The sequence below is a fragment of the Eulemur rufifrons genome, chromosome 12, assembly GCF_041146395.1.
Source record: "Eulemur rufifrons isolate Redbay chromosome 12, OSU_ERuf_1, whole genome shotgun sequence".
NCBI classification, from domain to species: Eukaryota; Metazoa; Chordata; class Mammalia; order Primates; family Lemuridae; genus Eulemur; species Eulemur rufifrons.
In genome coordinates this window covers 5,725,274-5,743,021 of record NC_090994.1, presented here as the reverse complement: position 1 = coordinate 5,743,021, position 17,748 = coordinate 5,725,274, and the positions used below count along the sequence as shown (strand labels likewise).

The 17,748-nt window shown below is 39.4% G+C and overlaps 1 long non-coding RNA gene across 5 annotated transcripts in view; it reads left to right on the top strand.

Moving 5' to 3' along the window:
• The window catches only part of LOC138393600 (uncharacterized), a 26,239-nt gene extending 8,491 nt beyond the window's left edge, over nucleotides 1–17,748 (top strand). For 3 of the 5 annotated variants that reach the window (XR_011235228.1, XR_011235227.1, XR_011235226.1), the window contains 4 exons: nucleotides 12,279–12,413; nucleotides 12,958–13,068; nucleotides 15,309–15,388; nucleotides 17,376–17,748. This is a non-coding gene — a long non-coding RNA (uncharacterized lncRNA). Of the gene's footprint in view, nucleotides 1–9,151; nucleotides 12,414–12,957; nucleotides 13,069–15,308; nucleotides 15,389–17,375 lie in introns of those variants that run through there. The other 2 variants (XR_011235229.1, XR_011235225.1) reach the window with 2 other exon arrangements.

Below are 17,748 nucleotides of genomic sequence, written 5' to 3'. Positions count from 1 at the left end.
AGTGTGTTTTTTAGTATCAATTTTTAAATTATTTTAATGTCAAAATGTAATTTAATTGCATGTATATATAGGAAAATCATCTATGTGATGCTGACTTTTTAAAATTCTTAAGACTTACTTTGTAATCTAGCATTTGACCAATTTTTTAAATGTTTCATCTGTGCTTGAAAAACGTGCATATTCTCTATTTGTTGGGTGCAGGGACCCCTATACTACTATTTGATCAAACACATTAATTTTGTTATGAAAATTTTATTTATTCTTACTAATTTTAGGTCTGCTTGGTCTGTTAGTTTGTGATAGACGTGACTTAATGTCTTCTACATTGATTGCTGATGTAACATTTTCTTCTTCTAATTCTGGAGGCTATTACACTGTATATGTTGATGGATCCAGATGCATTTCAATTCATGATTATTCATTTCATGCTATTCATCCTGCTGAGTGGGTGACCAAGAAAAAGTCCCTGACATATCATAATATGATGTCTCTTCACTTTTCCTCCTAAAAATCTTTGCTTGGAATTTTATTTGGTCTGATACTAATATTGCTACACCACCTTTTTTTTTAGACAGAGTATTTCTAGTTTATGTCTTTCTAGCCCTTTATTTTCAACTTTCTGAGTCATTTTGTTACAGGAATGTTCTAAATAGATATCATAAGTTTACTTTTTTCTAAATGTAATTTGATAGTTTCTGTACTTAGGTAAGTTCATCTCTCCACATGCATTATGATTACTGATAGATTTGGATTTTTTATTTCTATTTTCAAAATTGGATTTCTTTCAATCATACTGTTTTGTTTTCTATCATCTCTTTTCTTTGATCCATTTCCCACTTTTCTTCTTTCCATTGTATTGATAAAGTTATTCTGTATTCTTCCCTTCGTCTAATTTTGCTTGACAAATCGTATATTTTATATCTATTTTGTTCACAGTTGTCAAATTTTTGTCATTCATACATAAATCCATGTTTTTCAAGCAAAAGCTAAAAAAAAAACTATGCTAGGCCAGGCTGGGTGGCTCACACCTGTAATCCTAGCACTCTGGGAGGCCGAGGTGGGAGGATCGATTGAGCTCAGGAGTTTGAGACCAGCCTGAGCAAAAGTGAGACCCCCCGTCTCTATAAAAATAGTAAATATTAGCAGGGCATGGTGGCATGTGTCTGTAGTCCCAGTTACTCTGGAGGCTGAGGGAAGAGGATCGCTTGAGCCCAGGAGTTTGAGATTGCTGTGAGCTAGGCTGTTGCCACAGCACTCTAGCCTGGGTGACAGAGTGAGACTCTGTCTCAAAAAAAAAAAAAAAAAAAAAATGCTATATTTCTTTTCCTTCTCGTAAAACCACTTACTGTGGCCTGCACTAATTACGCATTGAACTACACTTTCCAATTCCTTATTATTGCTGATTCGAATTTAATTCCTCCTTTTAAAAATGAAAATTAACTATTAGTAGCTATAATTAAATTTACCTACATATTTTATAATTGCTTTGTTAATATATTTTCTAATTTCTGTCTTGCTTATTGCAACTGCAAATGTACAACTTGATGGATTATCACAGTTGTCCAGGTTGTGAACAAGAACATTGCCAAAGCCCTAGAAGCCTTCTTCACAGCCAATCATACTCTTCCTTATAGGTATACACTATCTTGATGTCTAATTTTATACTTACGCCTTTTTTTGAACTTTATGTAAGTCATACAGCATATATTTGATCATGTCTGGCTTTTTTAGTTTAAGATCATATTTATGAAATTTAATCATGATGTTTTCTATAAATCATGCAGATCATTTAATGTCATTGTTATACAGTGTTTCTGTGTAGGAATAAACCAATAGTTATTTACCTTTTCTACTCTTATTGGGCATTTGACTATGTCCACTATTATGGATAATGTCGTAAACATTAGTGATTTTATTGTCAAGGGATTGTCCCAAAATGTTGGGAAATGCTTTTGTTTTCAGGGCAGGATGAGGATGAAAATCCAGAGACTAAAGGAACTGGGAGACTTAAATGTCAACACTTTCAAGGTTTTTTAAAAGAAAGATATGGTCTGATGTTAAATGTTATAGATTAAAGTAAGCTAGAGAATTGGAAATGGCTTGTAATACATATTTTGCAAATGAACACATTTGTTATCATCATTTACCACAATTTGCTGACGTTCTTAATGAACTGTTTTTGGAGACATACCTTAGGAACCACACTGCCTTAAACATACCTGATCTTGTCTGAGAAATACCTTGGGAGTCTCATGGGAAGAATAAAAATTCATTTTTTTGTCTTGATTGTTGCCAAAGTTTTGTGACAATTAAAACCTGTTCAATCCCTAAATGTATTAGACAAAACGCTGTGGTCACAACCAGCCAACAGCATTTAGTTAAACGTACATTTCCTTTTTTACTAAAGTATATTAATGTTCAGCAAAATCTCAATTTCTCCTTTTCTGAAGAAATGAGTCTTCACTCATTTTAATTTTAGGAGGACAAAATCTTTGGCATTTGAAAACTGACTTCTACAAATATTTTTACAAAAATAATTGTTTTCTTTTGTGGGTTTTATCCTTCGAATGTGGAAAATTAGAAAACCACAGTTTTTTCCTTACAAGTAGTTTCCCACACAAACAAAATAATAGCTTCCAAGAAAAGTTAGACGCTTACTAACAATATATGGTTCAAACCAATATTTCTTTGGGATTTTCCCACACTCTTACATTGGAACTGTATATATACCAACTAAACCATAATGTCATCAGAGTAATTATGTTTCCCAGGAATCTGACAACATTAACAACAATTGTTGCTAACATGTAAGTAGAGTTTACAGTTTATAAAAAACTTTCACATACATTATCTCATTGGAGTCTTTGAACAACACTATAAAATACTTATTTATGACTCACACTTTTTTGTTTGTTTGTTTGTTTTGAGACAGAGTCTCACTCTGCCACCCTGACTAAAGTGCAGTGGCATTACTGTAGCTCATAGCAACCTCAGACTCTGGGGCTCAAGTGATCCTCCTGCCTCAGCCTCCCGAGTAGCTGGGATTACAGGCACATGCCACCATGCCCGGGTAATTTTTCTATTAAAATATTTTTTGTAGAGATGAGGTCTTGAACTCCTGACATCAAGCAATCCTGCCTTGGCCTCCCAAAGTGCTAGGATCACAGGTGTGAGCCACCCACCACACTTGGCCTGACCTACACTTTTAAGATTAGGTAACTGAAGCAAATGATCTGACCCAAATCAAACAATGACTTAGAGGCAGAAGCCTGGGTCATTAACTCTTAGCAATAGGAAAATGTCCAAAATAAAATCAACTTATTGTTGGGCTGGAAGTATTGATGAAGTAAAAGGATAATGCTAAGAGGGTGGTAAACCAGACCCTGTTGGCCAAATCCAGTCCTCCAGCCTAATTTTTTGTAGACAAATCCTCCAGCTAAGCATGTTTTCTATATTTTTAAGGTTTGTAAAAACAAACAAAAAGCAAACAAACAAAGAAGAATACACAACTGAGACGTACATGACCCACAAAACTTAAAATATTTAATAATACGAACTGGTCCTTTACAGACAAATTTTGCAGAGCCCTGTTTCCCAGCAGTGTAGGTAGCAGGCACAGGAAGAGGCAGCGGCTCTGCTGGCAAAGGCTCCCCCAGGCTGCAGTCTTTAGTGGGAGGGTTGTCTGAACTGTTTCCAGCGCACCCTGAAAGTGGGCTACCTCACCTGCAGGCAGTGCCTAGGACCTGACCTATGCAGTTTCTGAAGCTGGGGAACTGAACCTGAGCAGGAAAGGGTAGCGGGTTCTAGGCTTCGCTTCCACTCGGCTCCTGCCTGCAGGGCCAGGTTGGCAGTGCGTTTAGTTTTGTGCGCCCTTTGGCCTTGTGCATGTGAGAGCAATTGTCAAGCCTCTCCGTATTTCAAAATTTTCCAGTAACGTTCTGTTTGGTGTAGAACCCTATAGCGAGGTAGCTTAAGGAGTATTTTTCAATAGTGAGCACAAAAACAGGTATTTTCCATTCTCTTATTGTCATTCACAGCAATTGTCTGAGACAGCATAAAGAGGGTGGGGGAGGTTGTTAGGTTCATCTGCGTGGATGTTCCCTGGTCCCTGGTTTCCAGTGTCAAGAATGAGTACTGGTACCTGGTCCACCCCATGATAGAGTGATCACAAGCACAGAGCAACTTAATACAAACAGTTTGTCACATAAAAGAAAGAATGAAAGTAAAGGAAGCTACATTAAGGGAAAATCCGTTCCAGGTTCGTCCCCACAGGTGGACAAAGATGAGAGAGGCTGAGCATATGCTGTCTTTTATAAGCCCACTAGTTTGTCCCGCCTTTCCCCTGGCAGGATTGGTTGCTGCTTCCCGCTTTTGGGGTGATTGACAGGTTGGTGCTATTATAAAGGATCACGTGACAGGTTACATAACAGGGTAGGTTATATAACAGTTTCCCTTTCTATGCATGCATCTTTCCCAGAATCCTTCATAATGCCCCACCCATGCTATGCTAATTAGATGGTAATGAGCTTTAAGCCAATTAAAAGTTACTAGGAACCTTTTACTGTGTATGTTCCCACCAGGGAACAGTTCCTAGCTGCAGTTTGGTTCCTGGCTACAATTTGGTTCTTGCTCTCTACCTCCAGCCACTTCTTGCCATCTTTTTACCCTGCACCAGACCTGACAAGGTGAATGGTTTCCTTCTATTTGACATATTGCATTCGTCTACTATACCTATCACTTAAAAGATTTAATATAGGGTGATGGTTGCTAAAGATAGCCTTTTAGCTGACTTTTATTGAAACCCTACTTTGTGGAGGCGCCGTGCGAGAGGCCAGGACTATGAAGACAAATGAGGCAATATACCTGCCCTAAAGGATTTCATGGCTGACAAGGGAGGTGAAAATGTAAGTAATTACATCGACACAGTATGGTATTGAGGAGAAACTTAATGGAAAGATATGAATGTGTTTTTGGCATTGAGTATGGCTGGGTTTTGACACCTATAGTTCTTTTCCTGCTAAAGTAAGGTATAGAGTAGCTCTTTATCAGACTGGTCACTGGATGTCCAGCAAATTCTACAAACATTTACTAGGAATGTTTACTGTCTACCAGGCAGGCCTCTTCCCTTCCACCTAGGAAAGCTCTACAAATAAATGGCAACTGACACCAACACCAAAAACCACTTAAGCCACTTAAGTGTTGAGCTAGGAATCCCACCACTGGTTGGTGGCAATTCAGACAGGCACCACTGGCACTTAAAGCTGTTTGCTGTGTCTGCCTGAGACAGTTAAAAGGAACTCAGTGACAGCCCAGATCTAGCAGTCAAAGCAGGTATGGGAAAGTGGGTGGATTTGGCAGGGGGAAGTCCCTGAGGCATTGATGCATGGACACATCTTGCTACACGACAGCTACCTGGGGTGGCTCTGTCCTCGGTGCTTGGAATCACATGCAAATGTGACCTTCATCCGCTGCCGTCACAGAGCGCCTCTCCGCTTTTTCACATGCCAGTTTTTCCCACCCACTTTCAGATGTCACAGCTTCTATTTTACCCTGGAGCAAAATAATCTTTAACACCAAAAACAAACCTCCCCCTTGCAGCTTCCCTCTATACTCAGAGATTCCAAAAGGAGCGTTGGCTTCAATCTGCACTGGCCTCCAGTCCCCGGGTGGTGCCACCTGGTGCTCACAGAACTATTCTCTCACGCTCTGGAGTTACTTTGGCTATAAGGACATTTTGAGTTGTCCCAGGCTTCCAGATGAGTTATGAGAAACTGGCAGTAGAAGCAGTGGTATCAAAACCAGAGAAGCAAGACGTGTTGATGCCAGGCCAAATTCAAATGAAAATAGTCATTCTCCTTTTAGACCCATGAAAATTTTGGTTCATGCAAAGCAGTCCGAGGAGATCTCTCACTGTATCGCCTACCTTCAGCAACTCTGTCTATAAAAGCGTGATGGGGAGATGGAGGTTAAAGGGTACAAAGTTGCAGTTATATAGGATGCATAAGCCTAGAGATCTAACGTACAGCATGAGGACTACAGCTTATAATATTGTATTGTATACTGGAAATTTGCATAGTTACCATACACAAAAAAGATAACTATGTGAGATGATGGATATGTTAATTTTCTTGACTAGTAGCCATTTCGCTATGTATATGTATAGCAAAACAGTCTGTTGCATACCTTAAATATATGCAGTAAATGAACACATAAATAAATAAAATAGTAGCATCTCCCAGAAATTAAATTTCAAAAAAAAAAAAGAAAGGAAGGAAGATCATATTTAAATCTAGAATGAGAAATGTGAATTGAATTTACAACTGAATATTTTCTTTATCAGTATCCACTATGTAACCAATTTCATTTTTGCAATTTTAGGCACGTTGTAATTTTATAACCTGCCTAAATGCTTGCAGGGCCTTCCTGCTGAGAAAACACCACACATTTAATCCATGTGATTTCTTTCTCCTGTTCATTGCTAATACATTTCCAAGATTCATATCCTTTTAAAAAAGCAGAATCATTATATTAGAGAAGTGCAAATATAGCTCAAGTAATGTATCTCCTGGGACTAAAGCATTTTTGGAGGAAATCTGCTTGGTTACAAATGATGCAGAACGTTCCCTTTACTCTGGTAGAATCTAAGTCGTCAACAGTGGAAGCAGCTCCGGTGTGGAAAGGAAGGAGGAGCTATACTAGCTTTTATTCCTTGCTGAATTGCTGGTGGTGGCATCTGAAGTGGGATTGGACATAGGCATGGTGTGACTGAAGCTCCTGTCATTCCACTGCAGTGGCAGGGACACCTGTGGTAACGGTGCCTGAGGCCACAACAGACGGAGCAGATGAGGGTGTGTTGTTGGTGTAGAAACCACCTGTGGGCAGCACAAAAACCAGGAATCAGAATGCAGTTGTACCCAGGAGTCAGACCTGGTTTCTCCTTTGGGTTCTGTCACCAACCAATTATGTAGCCTTTGGTGACTTGCCAATCACTTGAGGCAGCAATTTCCACATCTCTAAATCGAGGATGTTAAAAGTTCTCTGATACCCTTCCCAGTCCTAAACGTCTCCGATATTATTGATGTATTCTCACACTTCAGTTGTTCCTACTGCTGGAATATTTAAAACTTTTATAATAAAATATTAAGCATTTAAAAAATTAAAAAATATTTAAATAAGTATTTAAAAATATTTAGTAAATATTTTAAATACATAATTTAAATGAAATATTAAAATTTAATTTTAATGAGAATTTTTATAATAAAAATTTAAACATAGAGAAAAACAGACAAAATGTTATAATAATCTTCTTATCACCCAACACCTGAATTCAATAACTGCTAACATTTTAGCCACATTTGTTATACCTATTTTTTGTTTAATTTTTTTTAAAGTATGGATATCTTGACATTTACCCTTCAATACTTCAGGAGGTACCTGTAAAAATAAGAACATTACCTATATAACCACAATATCACCACTAATAAAATTAATAATAATTCTTTGACATCGCCTAACACCCAGTCTGTAGTCAGATTTCTCCAGTTGTGCCCCAAATATTTTCTACCTTGGTTTGTTTGAACCAGTTAAGGTCCACACGTTTCATTTGGTTGTTATGCCTTAAAATTCTCTTTTAATGAAAATCAATCTCCTCCACCCTTTTTTTCTATCACATTAGCTTATGGAAGAAAATAAAATTTTGATGACAAATAAGCTATTGGTCTGCATCCTCTTCCTTAGCAGAGATGCAATATTATGCTGTGTTGGATTGTTTTACCACCACCATTTAGCTCCAAGTCCCCTTTCCAATATCCCTGTTCTCAGTAAGAAACAGAACAAAACTGACATCTCTGGCTCAGACAACTGTGACTCAAATTCTGGGGTCAGAATTCATCAGGGATTCAGACTGGGGCGTGGGGGTGCGTGGTTGATTACTGCACATGGAGACAGAAAGAAAATGTTTTCCTTGCTGAATGAGGAGAAATTTAATGGAGGGCATTAAATCTGCAATACCATTTAAAGGAGTTTCTATTTTATTAGATACAAGCTCAGATTCTCTTCAGTCTTAGGGGAATTCTTAAAAACATTCAGCTGCCTTTTCCCTTTACAAAGTCTATAGTTTTTAATATTCTTCTTGAGGATATTGTAACCAAAGATTATAATGATTTTTATTTTATTGAACAAAGTAAGATGAGATTTTGGGGGGGACGTTCAACTTTGATCAAACAATTTGGAATGAGGCTACCCGTTATACAGCGTTCTCATTAGTGGTGTCTTATGACAATGCTGTGTTTGCAGTATGGTTTGTAACTCCCCTGTTTTGCATTTGCTATGAATCGAGCATTTGAATCTTTAATGCCAAACTATACATAGGCCACCTGCTTACATCCTTCTTTGTTCTTCTGCAATTTGTATATCTTTTTCTTTATCATCCAGAGTTGTGGTCAACAGAGAGGAAAGCAATGATTTTTAAATCCGATTACTCCTTTAAAAACTTGATGAAAACAGCTAAGCATAAACAGCAACAAATATTACTGTTATTCATTTATCTTTATTTAAAAAAGTAACATAGCCACATTGTATAAAGCTGACAATGACAGAACAAATATAGAAGCAGAAAATGACTATCAGTAATCTGATTGTCTAAAGTCATTGCCGTTAAGATGGTAACATTTCATTCTCATTTTAATGCATCTTACATGTAAAAATGTTTGTGTTTATATACATACATCTATCGTGGAAAACCTCTAGGTGCCAGCCACTGTAACTGGCATTTGTGATAGTCACTTGTGCTATTTACCTACATTTCTGGTTCCTCTTTTTCACACATGTGATATGATGGCACTTTCCTGTCCCTCGAAGTTAGACATAGCCATAAGACACTTTAGAAAGGAACTTTAAGATCAGATGTGTGACTTGCTAAGTTCCTTCCCGCTGCCACAGTGGCAGGTGAAGCTCCAGATAGCGACGTTATCAGCCCGAGTGCCAGTGGAAGATTATCTGGAACTCACTCCTCAGTCAATCCTTGATGGACTTGAAGTGTAAGAAATCAGCTTTTCCTGTTTTAAGCCACTGGGAATTTGGAGTTGTTTCTTACTGGAATATTCAGACTGCTAAAGTTTTGACATATTTTATCTAATTTAATCATTTGAGTAACCCTAATAGGTAGATGTTTCCATCCTCGTTTAACAGAGGAAGAAACTGAGATAAGCCATTTGTCACCACTGCATATACTGTTCTTCATTTTCCTTCTCAAGTTTGATTTATGTAGTATGGTATTTTTAGACCCATATTATTACCTTTATATTAGGAGTCATCTCTTTAAAAATGTCCTTATATCTGTAGTGATTTTTATAATTTAACTTAATCTGTACATGATGGGTTTCATGCCTTCCTGTATACTTTGATACTATTTTATTCCCATTTATGAATTTAATGTAGTCCAGTTTCTGCAGTATAATTCTGAATAACCTCTTCTAGTTTAGTATGTGGATGACATCCTTTCTGATCCCTTGTAGATCTAAAAGTGTCTTTCTGCTATTCTTACATACACACTTAGATGTGTGTAGAATTCTGGAGCCATGTTTTATGTCAAAACTCTGTGGATATTGTTCTACTGTCTTGCAGTGTTTAATGTCACAAGGAAGTTTGATGTCATCCTGACCTTCACTCCTTTGAAGGTCATTGTTTTTCCCATCTGGATGCCTTTTGGACATTTTATTTGGCCTTAAACTTTTAAAAACTCTGCTACAATGTCTTTGACCTTGACTTTGTGGCGTGTAGGCCCATTTCATCTGCAGGTCTTAACTTTGGTTTAGAAAATTTTTCTTCTATAGTTTTAAAAAACATCATTATTATTGGTCTAGTCTACTCTTTACTCTTGGGACTGCTATTAAATGTATTTTGCATATCCTTGTTTTTCATGTTTCATATCTTATATCCTATTCATTTTTCTCATTTCTTCTGTGTACTTAAAGAATTTCTCAAGTTTATCTTCTACTTCACTGATTAGATCTTCTGTAGTATCTACTTAGTATTCAATACCACATTTAATCTTTAAATTCAGAAATCGTAGTTTTCATCACAGTTTTCTTTCCTGGTCTCAAATAGTTTCATTTTTTATAAATACCTGCTATAATTTCACATCTGCAGTGCCCTTTTAAAACTGAAAACAAAGATTACACAATTTCTTTTAAAATGCCTCTGTTTCTGAAAATAACTGTAGATCTCAGAAGATGACATTTGCTCCCCTTGCTATTAAATGTGGTAGTTTCAGTGGCTTTCTGTTTATTCCCCCTGAAGGAAGGAGGTCCAGGCTTGGCGAATAGAGTTAGGACTCGATGGGGTTTTCTGGTGTGGGTTTTGTTTAAGAACGGATGATTCTCATCTCTTTCTGAACCTTTCAGTAGTCCAGTTGGAGGGAGACGGGGCAGCTGGGCTTTGCTGTGGTTTACTTCGCTGTAGTGCTGGACTTCCCGGTCACTGTGCAGCCTCTGGAAGCCGGAGCTGGGGCTGTAGGGCCTCTGGGCAGGGAGCGAGCCCTCAAGGAGGCAGTTTCTTCCCTGATGTGCCCCTTCCATGCAGCTGCGGCTCAGGAGAACTTCCCACAGGTGTACAGAGTGCAAATGTTTCACCACTCACACCCAGCTCCCTCCACAGTACCCCCCAGGCTCATTAGCACCCCGCGTTTCCTCCCCTGTGTTACAGGATTTTAATGCAGGTTTGCTGGATTCCCTTCCACTTACCTTCTGGGCAGACAGCACAGTAGTAGATCCTTGTTTCTTTTCATGCAATCCCTCTCACTTCACTATTCCTAAATGAGCGCATGAGTGATGCTTCTGGAGTGTGTGTGTGTGTGTGTGTGTGTGTGTAGGGGTGTGTGTGATCTTTCCTTGAACTGCAACACTGGATACTGATTGTTTCATCTTTTCATAATCTTTACAGTTATTTAATTAGAAATTGGGGAGGAGCAATGCAATGTTCGCACACACACCATCGTCTTGGCTGGTCTGCACATTGTTACTGAATATTTTCTGTGCGCCTTGTATACATCTCCAAGTAGACAGCAGAGAGCCGGACTCAGGTTTGCTTGTACTTCCCACAGCCTAATCAGTGCTTTGCATATCATTTACATTTTATAAACACTGGTGGAATTGAATTGAATTCTAACGCACTCTCCCCCACCTCCCAACCCCCAACTCCAGGCCTTAAATATCAATATTTTTGCTGGCAGAGATTCTTCTAAAATAAGAATTGCGTCTCCAGTTTTTTCTTTTTCAGTTTCAGGAAGAAAAAAGGTAACATTAGAGCACCAGATAGGAGAAATTTTCTGTAATTCATTTAATAAAATAATTGGGTTAATATGCCTGGGTCTGTAGCATTACAAGTGAAATCCATGCTTCATTGCTTTCGCACTGGGTGAATTACCCAGGGAAGCCGAGAGACTGAAAATGAGAATAACAGCCCATCTTTCCCTGTCTGCGCCTGCCGCCCCCACCTTCATAGCCAGCTTGTGCCCAAAGCACAATACAACAGCAGAATACTGTTTAAATCTCTTGTGAAATGTTCACGTAGACATGGTCCTGAGAGCTGTTATAAAAGTCAAATCTAAGCCACTGAATTAGTTGAACAAGTCATCTGTGAAGGCTGTGTCTGAGAAGGTTAGCCGACTAAAGATGGTTAGCCACAGGAAAGACATCATTTATAGCCCATTTTCCAGTTATTCCTTATTTCCCTCTTAGAGATTGATTTACCCACCTGGCCGTGCAGATGAGCAGTTTGACTCCTGTTTACAAGCGGCAGTGTGAAGGGAGGGTGGGCTGGGCTGCTGTAAAGTAACAACAGATCACAGGCTGGGCAGCTTACGCAGCAGACATTTAAATCTCGCAGTTTTGGAGGCTGGGAAGTCCAAGATAAAGGTTACAGTCAGGTTTGGTTCCTGGTGAAGCCTCTTATCCCAGCCTATAGATGACACTCTCTCACTGTGTCCTCACATGGCAGAGAAAGAGAGAAAGTGCTTTCTAGGGTCTCTTCTTCTAAGGACACCGGTCCTATCATTGTATCAGGGCCCTACCCTTACTCATTTAACCTCAACGACCTTCTCGAAGGCCCCATTTCCAGATACAGCCACGTTGGGAGTCAGGGTGTCAACATATAAATCTTGGGAGGACATTATTCAGCCCGTAGCTGGTAGGCTGGAGGATATGGGTGTATGTGAAGAGATTTGGACCAGGAATCAGAACATTCCTTTTCTTACCTAGTTGCTATGTGAATTCAATGAGTCATTGCAGGTTTTGAGTCTTAATGACCTCCTCTAGAGCATGTGCATGAGAAAATCGCAAGGCTTCCGCCAGCTGGTTCCCCCAGGGTTCCAAGGTTCACGCTAACATCGCACACGTTCTGGCCTGTCCAGTGAGGTCAGTGACTGAGCATCCCACATGCATGCTGCCCTTGACCAGCCAGCCTTCCTTTGCCCTTGGACATCCCAACGTCCAGAAAACCCTTCTGTTGTTTGTTTTTTTTTTTTTTTTTGAGACAGAGTCTCACTCTGTTGCCCAGGCTAGAGTGAGTGCCGTGGCATCAGCCTAGCTCACAGCAACCTCAAACTCCTGAGCTCAAGCGATCCTCCTGTCTCAGCCTCCCGAGTAGCTGGGACTACAGGCATGCGCCACCATGCCCGGCTAATTTTTTCTATATATATTTTTAGCTGTCCATATAATTTCTTTCTATTTTTAGTAGAGATGGAGTCTCGCTCTTGCTCAGGCTGGTCTCGAACTCCTGAGCTCAAACGATCCGCCCACCTCGGCCTCCCAGAGTGCTAGGATTACAGGCGTGAGCCACCGCGCCCGGCCCAGAAAACCCTTCTGTCACCAGATTACCTGGTGAGATCCTTCTCACCTTTCAGAATACTTACGCACATCATTCATTCACTCTATGCTTTTCTCCATCTCTTTGTTCCAGGTGCTGTTCTAAGTGCTGGGGATGCCCCTGCTCTGATGCAGCATCCGTTCCAATGGGTGTGCGTGGAGAGAAGTTATTCATATTTGATGGTCAGGAGAAGTCTTTGTGCAGGTAGGCAAACGACGTGAGCTAGGCAAGCACATGTCAGGTGAAGAGGGCTCTGGGTGGGCAAGGCGGGAAGTGTCTGGACTGAGCTTGGTGTGGCTGGAGAAGAATGAGCAAGACAGGGGGCGGGGGGATGGGCAATAAAACAAAAATGAAATAAGGTCAGGCAGGTGGTGGGGCCGAGTCGGCCAGCCTTTGTTTAGTCTCTAGAGACTCAGGTAGCTGCCTTTTCCATTTTGACCAGAATTTATACTATTCTTTGCAGGAGGATGGTTTGTTAGGAGCTCACGCCTCTGTATCAAAAGCAAAACTGTCTAGGTTGATATTTTTTAAATGTAAATTGAATCATGCTAGTCACTTGCTTAAAACACTTAATTTTTTCCATTTTATGATCTATAAAAAATCAAAACCTCTCACCATGGCTCCACATGGGCTGTTTCTCACCATCCTAACCCCATTTTGGCTGCTCCCCTATCCGCCCACCAATAGCTTCTGAAGCTCCAGTCTCGGGGCCTCCTTCCGGTTCCGTGAATCTTGGGAGTTTATCTTCCCTGCAGCTACTGTTGCTAAAGGTTCCCCGTCTGGTCCTGGCTTCCTGCCCTGCGGAGCTCAGCTTCAATGTCCTCTTCTGAATCAGGCTGAAAGCGTCTCTTTACTGGAATTTTGAATAATCTGTAATTACTTAATTTGTTGCTTTTCCACTTGCTTGCCCCCCCCCCCCCACTACATTTACACTTCATGAGGGCAGGGACCACTTGCAAGCATTGTTTCTGGAACATGCCGGGTACTCAAAATAGTTGTTGAATAAATAATCCATGACTAGGTGAATTTGGTATTTGATAGCACTGCCTCAAGCAGTCTGGAATTTTCTGTGGGTCTCCAAGAAAGCTGGGGAAATAGGTGAGCTCTCTGCCCTCGTCTTCCTTCAGTTCTCAGCCACATGTTACTCAGCTGATGGGAACCTCTTCTAGATCTGGAAAGCCCTTTTAAGTTATAATTTTAATAACTGTCCTATTAAAAACAAAACCTTCTTTTCATTAACAATGATTAGTACAATTTGATTTATTTTATATTAACTGTGTAAAGACAGAGTAATTTGTTGACAAATAAGTTAGAAATGACTAAGTTGTTTTTGGTTTGGGAATGGAATGCATGCTAATAGATAGATTGAAATGCAATTACTTATTCCTGCACTGGAAATTGAGAAAACACTGTCGTGGCTTACAAAAACAAGGTTTTATTTTGATGTTTCTACTTGAGGATACAAGAGAAGATTTTCGGCTGCTGTGTCCAACCTGTGTTCTTAAATATTAATAACATAACATGTTTTTTTTTACATCTAATAAATAAGTAACCAATTTAGATATATTCATGACTATATTTCCTGTTTTCCTTTTTTTGAAAATTAGTTAGTATATATCACTCTGTATATAAGAATTTATACAAATTACAGATATGGTGAATATCAACTTGAGATAAGGATGCAGAATTATTACCATTTTTCTTCTTATAAGTTGAATTTTGACATTATATTCTTTACACTTTCTTTAGCAAGTGATCCATTTTGGAGATGGAAGAAAAACTCTAAAGCTGTAACTAAAAGCAATTCAAAACTCAGGAATATTTCTTTTACTTAATTTTTATTTGTGGCCCAACTTTGTAAGGAAAATACTCTCTTAATAGTTGAAAAACTGCAGTGTGCTACTGGCTTACATTTTACCAACATTGCTTCTCCCCAGTGCATGCTTAGGAGCAGAGCCATTTCATTGTCACAGCAGAATAATTGCTACTTTCCAAGTCAGGCTTCAGAGCCAAGCAGAGAAATGTAAAAATTCTTTTACAACCAGCAGCTCAGACCTTACATATGTAGGGTACAATCCTAGGACAAGCTTTTAAGATACTTGGGCTTCTCTTCAAACCATCCTAATGTAATCTCCAGCTACTAAGAAGAAACAGGTAAGTCATAGTATCAGAGCCATATTTGTAATTCCTTTAGAAAGATTAAGATGATATCCATATAATATCTAAAGGCAAATTTGCATATGAATATCCTTATGATATATGGAAATCTATGAGATAGGTTCAAATGTTTTAATAATTCTCACCAATCCCACTGCACACCTTTTTGACATCTTTTATTTTCCAGTCAATACAGATGTGGAAACTTTCATCAGAGGCTTGGTAGAGAATTATATATCTAAACTGAGTGTTATTACTCCTTCATTCTTTTGTTTTTCTTATAAAAGGCTAACAACTGTGTTTGCAAGAAACTTCATCCCAAGAGGTTCATCTTCCACGGTAAAGTGCAGTAAACACCCTTTTAAAGGTGAGAGAGGAGGGAGTTGAATCTGAAAGGTGACGGTGGTCCAGAAAGAATGGGTTAATGCACTGGTTCTCAAACATAGCTGCACATTAAAATTACCTGGGGCATTTTTTTTTTTAAATACTGAGGATCTGGTCTCAACCCCAGAGATTCTGATTTCATTGGTGTGGGGTGTATCCTGACATTAAGAGTTTTCAAAGCTCCCCAGGTGAGCCTAAGGTGCACCCAAGGTTGAGGCCACTGGAGTGCTGGCCTTGGGTTGAAGTACCAGCTGGAGGGAGTGAGGTGAGTCGTACAGACTCTATGGTGGCCATTCTTCTTGTATGTGAAAAGTGGATAAATACCACCATCTTACAGGGCTATTGTAAGGATCAAATCCAAATAAAATGATGAATATGAAATTTAATTGAAAACTATAAAGGGCTCAACAAATGTGCATTCTTAGAAATATATTCAGACCTTTTTGTCCAAAGAAATAACAATCTAATTTGCACAAAAAGTCATGCTTCAATCACCTTTACAGAAAACAAAGGTTCTGCCAATTTTCTGAGATAATTATTCATCATTCTGGTAAATTTTAGAAACTCAGTGACCATTTTGTATGATATATAGATTTAGAGGAATATATAAATGCTGCTACTAAAATGAATATACATCTGTTTACATGTATACACACACATATACACATATACATATAAATACATATATATATATACATAATTGATTAGTCCCCCCAAGTGGAAAACTGAGGTAGGTAGATTGGCTGCAGAATTTTATGTCTGCATGGACTGGATATAATATAAAAATAAAAAAGGAAGTCACTGATAAAATAAAGAAAATAAAACTCTCAACTAATGTGCAGAAATCTGCAAAGGACAGGGAAATTGTTCAAATAAAAGGTGTGGAAGTTTGGGACATTGAGGTGATCAATGAAATTGACAACAGGAAGGGGTTTGAGACTGTTTGCACTTGGGTAGTATCCATAGAGTTAAGAGGAAATTAAATCCAAAGAAAATGAGTTGAAAAATGAACAAGAATTGCCAAAAAAGGGGTCGGAGAAAAAGGCACCAACTAGAGGGGACTTTGAGACCAGGGGAGAATTTGTTCATGAGATACTGGGGTTATTAGAGCATACTTGGGTACCAGTGGGAGTGACCCACGGAGGAAGGGCTGGTGACGGAGAGAAGGGAGACCCTGCAGAAAGGGTGATGAGAAACTGTCCAAGAGGAGTGGTGTGCAATAGGAAGAGGAGTAGTGCATTGGTAACAAGAGGGAACACAGAGATTGTGGGTATGGATGTCAGCTGATTATAAATTTGAGGATGAGTGGTTTTTTTTTTTTTTAATCTGTGAAGTGTGGCATGAGATCATCAGTTACCAGTGTTGAGAGCTGGATTCTTCAGGACAGATGAGCGGGTAGGAAATAGTTGTCCCAGAGTGGAGGGAAGATTTATTAGGAAGATGAGGTAGGGCTGCTAATGAGTGTTTAGTGCCAATTTGTTGGTGGCGGTCATGAATTTATTATAAGGTAAGTCAGTCCTTTGGTGGATACTTAGGAGCAGGGGTGGGAAAGGTGAATGTTTGGATCTAAACAGCATAGTGGCTTTGTCCAGGGAGGATAATGGAGGGAGTTGTTGTATTAGTAAGTCTGGTTTCATGGAGCAGTGGGGTTTTGGTAGAGGAATGGACAGAATACTATTAATATTATGGAAGCTCTTCCTGAAAATGTCTCTTTCTTAATCAGTGCTTGACTTCTGCCCTCCTCTCCCCAGCCCAGAGCCAGACGGGGCCAGCCAGGAAGCTTCAAACAGGCAGTCATCTCTAAGGGGCTTTCAATCATTAAGATACATCAGAAATGTAGGACAAGCTAACTCAGATTTCTGCATCCTGTCCTTACATATCTGGTATTGTGGAGTGTATGGGAGTCCCTCAAAAGATATGCCCACCAGAACCTATAAATGTGACCTGATTTGGAAAAATGGTCTTTGCAGATGCAATGAAGGATCTCAAGATGAGTTCATCCCTGGAAAGTGTGGGCCCTAAATACAATGACAAGTGACCTTATAAAGCAAGAGGAAGGGAGAACACACAGAGGAGAAGGCTGTGGAATTATGTGGCCATAAACCAAGGAACAAGTGCTTGGAGCCACCAGAAGTTGGACAAGGCGAGGAAGGATTCTTCCCTAGGAGCCTTCAGAGGGAGCCTGGCCCTGCTGACACTGTGACTTTGGACTTCCCAGAACTGTGAGAAAATAAATTTTGGTTGTTTTAACCCATCAAGTTTGTGTTAATTTGTTCTGGTAGCCCAGGGAAACTAATACACCTGTCAAAATGTAAATAGTTCCTGCTCCCAGTAAAATGAACA